The sequence below is a fragment of the Macrobrachium nipponense genome, chromosome 1, assembly GCF_015104395.2.
Source record: "Macrobrachium nipponense isolate FS-2020 chromosome 1, ASM1510439v2, whole genome shotgun sequence".
Taxonomy (NCBI): domain Eukaryota; kingdom Metazoa; phylum Arthropoda; class Malacostraca; order Decapoda; family Palaemonidae; genus Macrobrachium; species Macrobrachium nipponense.
This window is the reverse complement of record NC_087200.1, coordinates 49,181,911-49,186,910: the sequence shown is the minus strand read 5'-3', so window position 1 is coordinate 49,186,910 and position 5,000 is coordinate 49,181,911.

Sequence of the window (5,000 nt, the reverse complement as noted above, 5' to 3'; positions counted from 1 at the left end):
ACACTCAAAACTTATGTGTTGATATAATATGTATTCTGAATAAGTGTTATATTTATGAAATGCATAGATAAAAAGTTATTGAGAAAAAAACCGTGTTCAGAGGCCCTGATCTCATAGTAGCCTATGTTAGGGGTTGCTACTGTAGCCTAGTCTATGATTCTGACATCTAAACCTAAGAGCTAAAAGCTTAGAATATGCCAATAAAATGTATAAATAATCAGTATGTACTCATTTCAAATAATTATTGATTAATCATTAACTATAATACACAAAACAAACAAAAAACAAACCTTCCAATCGATTGTTTACATTCTCAGCTCTTACCCGTTCTTACGAGTTATCAAATGAGCGCCAAGCAATCATTTTTCCTAGCCACACAGTAAGCACCATAAATTGTCATTAGTATCTCTCTTCAACTAATGAACCACCCAAACAGTATAATAACCATTCATTTCTATTCTTTATTTCAATCTTTACCTAACAGAGATACCGAGTTACTGACAGCTATAATGAAACATACGTAATACATATACGTAACGTAATAATAAAAAAGAAGAAGAATTCTAAAAAGTGCGTATTTGTTGGCAGTCTGATTTATTTTATATTTTATGATATCTAATTCACATTATTAAATGTATTGCATGTACTCATTTCAAATAATTATTAAGTAACCATTAACTATAATAATCAAACAAAAAAAAGCTTCCAAACGTCTGTTTACATCCAGCACTTACGAGTATCGAACGATCGCCAAGCAATCACTTTTACACAGTAAGCCATAAATTTTCATTATCTCTCTTCAACTACTGAACTATCAAACAGTATAATAACATTCATTTCTATTCTTTATTCTATCTTTATCTAATGTTCTATTTTTTTTATTAAATGTATTGCATGAGTACTAATACTACGTTTTTCAATTTACAGCAACCTTTTACCAATAGAATACTTAAAGCACAAGGGGTAGATGCTGACCAATAGGAGAGCAGGGACCTTATGGGGTGACTAGCAGCAGGAACCAATGGGAGGAGCGGGGAGGATGGTGGCCGAGTTTTTACTCAGTTTTAGGCGGCGCGGGAGTTTTAAAATTGTTCTTGGTGGTCCGGGTGAATCTCAGGACTTTATAGCAACAACCTTTCGTATCTTGAAAACTTTTCGTATGCAGAGCAGTAAAATTTTTCGTATTGGCTTTCGTAAATTGGATTTTTCGTAAATTGAGCCTTTCGTATCTCGAGGTACTACTGTACATATATATATATATATATGGTATATATATATAGATATATATATTATATATATATATATATATATATATAATATATATATATATATATATATATATATCTATATATATATATATATATATATATATATCTATATATATAGTATATATATATATATATATATATATATATATATATATATATATATATATACATATATATATATATATATATATATATAGATATATATATATATATAGTATATATATATATATATATATATATATAATATATATATATTATATATATATATATATATATATATATATATATATATATATATATATATATATCTATTTCTATATATATATATATATATACTATATATATATATATATATATAATATATATATATATATATATATATCTATATATATATATATATATATATATATATATGTAAGACATAGGGATTTTGATTAATAATATATTGTTCGTGCGTTCTCTGTGACCTATGAGAGTAGCTGATCAATGAGTTTTCTGGGGTGGCGTGAGATAAAAGTGCTTAATTCAGGAAGTCAATGTACGACAGTTATGAACTCTTCTCAAGTGCCTTTGGGAAACTGGTTGTAGCCAGTATATGAGGCGTTGTCGAAGTGTGCATTCGTCTTGCGTGTGCGCCTCCCTTCTATTCATAATGTATCACTAGCCAAGTCTATGGAAGTCTTGCACATAGATTCGGGGGAGGAAGGCGAAGCCATGATGGCAGATGCCAAAGTGTTTTTATTTATCAGTGAGTGATATCTTCGGTTGGGAATGGGTAAGTGTTACCTTTCTTTACTTTAGCCAAAGGGATGGCTTGTTTGATATCTTGTAAGATGTTCCATTTTATTAACTTTGTCTTTAAACTTGTGTGTGTACTTACGGGATGTGTTCTGTATCTTTGAACAGACGGATCTGGAATACAGGGGGACAGAGTTCCCAGTGGGGTGTGGACTTTTGGGTGACTTGACATTGTAGTTTGTAAGACTGGATTACTTAGTTAATTGATTTAGTTATTCTTGTAAATAAATGTTTAGATATGATGTAACTCTCTCATATCCATTACCTGTGCAAATGGAGGAGAGAAAGAGGTGGTAGAGAGAGAGAGAGAGAGAGGGTGATTCCTTGGAGAGAGAGAGAGAGAGAGAGAGGCTGTGTGTGTAATAGGGTGTGGGGGTCTGCCTTCCGTTTCGTGTCCACGCTTACCTTATGAATACTGGGGGTTCTTCCCCCATGTTATAGTGGTGGCAGACGGTTAAAGAGGGGATATAGAAAGTCTTCTTTCTTTTCTATGCCTAGGAACGCCAATGTAGAGATGGGTGGCCAGTTAGAACATAAAAAGGGTCGTGACTTAGCGATAGTTTTCGAACGACAAAGCGGTGTGGGATTGTGGAAAATCGTTAAACTGTTAGTTTTCAGTTACTTAGTGAGAAAAAATGAGAAAATATCTGTATGTTAACTGTGCTAAAGGAGGGAAGGATTTTTATGGGACTCAGCATTTTTCCCAGGGAGTCAGCCAGAGCAGTGAGCGCACCCAGTGTGACTTTTGCTTTGTGCAATGATGAGAGTGTTCCGAGATACCCGTGCGGGTGTTTTGTGTTTAATACATATATCACTGCCGGGTTTTACGAAGAATTTTCGAGTTCTTTTTTCCCATTATGGAGTGGTGAGTGTTAAACTATTGTTTTGAAGGAGTGGGTTTTTGTTTAAATATTTCAGGGAAATGGGATTGGTTCAAGAGGTCAACAATTTTTCTTGTCTTTTGCCCCATAGTGATGTGTTTTTCTTTATTTGCACGTGTTTGTATAGACGTATGTCATTCGTCTTTGTTTAAAACATAGGAGTGTATTTTTCTATGCATGGGAACTGCGCTTAGATAAGCATATTTGGCTTAGTGACACAGAGCGGCCACAATTTTACGGGCTCAGCACATTTCTGCAGAGAGGCGCCTTGCATTGTGAGGGTACGGGGCATCCCTTGTTGGGAGGGTATTGCGAAGGTACCACTGGCATCCCTCGAGAGATATGCAGGGATGGGGCACTAGTGTATACCTGGGTTGGGAAGGGGTCCTCAGACACTGTTCAATGGGAGATGGGGGATACTGCTGGTATGCCTCGGGCTGTTCTGCCGCTCCGACTGAGGGGTTGTTCTCTGGGGGGGAGAAATGTTTTTTTTTGTTTTTTTCTCAGTGTGGGTGAACTCCCCCTTTTTCTTTTTTTTCTTTGTGTTGGGGATCGGTCTGGCCTTGACATTGAATGCTAAGATATCAGCTGATGATTAGTTGATGAAGTGAAATGCCCGTAGAGGTCTTTTTTTTAAGAAAAAAGAGATTTTTTTTTCTCCCTTGGATGAAGAGAAGGAGAAATAAAAAAGAGATTTTCTTTTCCGTGAATGAGGGGAAAAGTAGTTAACATGCACGGGATGTGTTATATGTTTCTTTGTGCCTTGAAAGACAAATTAAGGGGAGACACAGTTTATTTTTTATTTTTTTATTGTGTTGGAGAAATTACTTTGAAATGCCGATGATTGGTGTTGTATCTGTGTTGTGTGGCAATGGTGTTATGTCATGGTGTTGTATGCTGGAGAAATTGTATGTCATAGGTTTCAGCAATACTAGTGTATGCTATTTGAATTTCACCCTTACTTGAAATTATTTTTTTGCAAGAGAATTATTGCTATGGAGAGTTATTATTATTGTTATTATTAATATTGTTATACTTGAGATGTGTCACGGGAGGTTTGCCTAAGTATAATTATCATTACGGGAGAATTGTTTTGCGAGAGATTTGAGATATTTCATGGAGATTATTTGATAATTATTACAGATAATTATTCAAGGAGAATTATTACAATGAATTAATGGGAGAAGTCTTGTGTTAATTATTTGTTGAGTTTTTGTAACTTTGGAGAATATTTTCAGTGATTCACGGGGATGAGTTTTGCTGAATCTTGATGAATCTGACTGAATCTTGGTGAGTTGTGTGGAATTTTGCTGAAACTTGTGTGAATTTTTGGAGAATGGACAAGCATTAACATTGGTGATATTTTTTGTACTGATACTGATGATTTTGAGGATAGCAATTTTTTTTTTTTGTTTTTTTTTTTTTGATTTTGTGATAGTGATATTCTGATACTGATTTTTTATATACTAATACGTGGGTGTTTTAATGCTGTCAAGGGAGGTGAAATCTTTTGTGAATATTGGGAAGAACTAACAACACATTAGTTTTTTTTTTTAATTGAGTTTCAGCAGATAATATTGCTTGACATCGAGTGAGTTTACGTGGAGGGAATAGTTAATGGTGCCTGTTGATTTTTCTTTTCTCCTTTTTTGGAAATTAGCCATCGCTGACACAAGTTTTTTTTTACCAAGGGTGATTTGAGTTTATTTTTTCTCTCCAGTTAGTGTGGATATTTTTTTTTAATGTCTCAGTTCATGACTTAGAGTCATTGTTCGGGAACGTGTTCGTGTTTTAGCTATTTGATGCTATAGAGAAATATATGGGAGAATTTTTTGCACGTTTTTGAATGCATACGTAGTGGCACTACATTTCTTCTCTGGATATTTTGTGTTCCAGAAAAATAAATTGTAGTTTTCTTGCACAATACATTAGTTGTATTTGTGACAAATTTGTGAGAGATAGGAAACTTGGTTAAGTTTTCTAGTGGCTTATGTCGTAGTGCATATGGGGAAGTCTTTGCTTAGACACTGTGAGTTGGGAATTCTGTTATAAT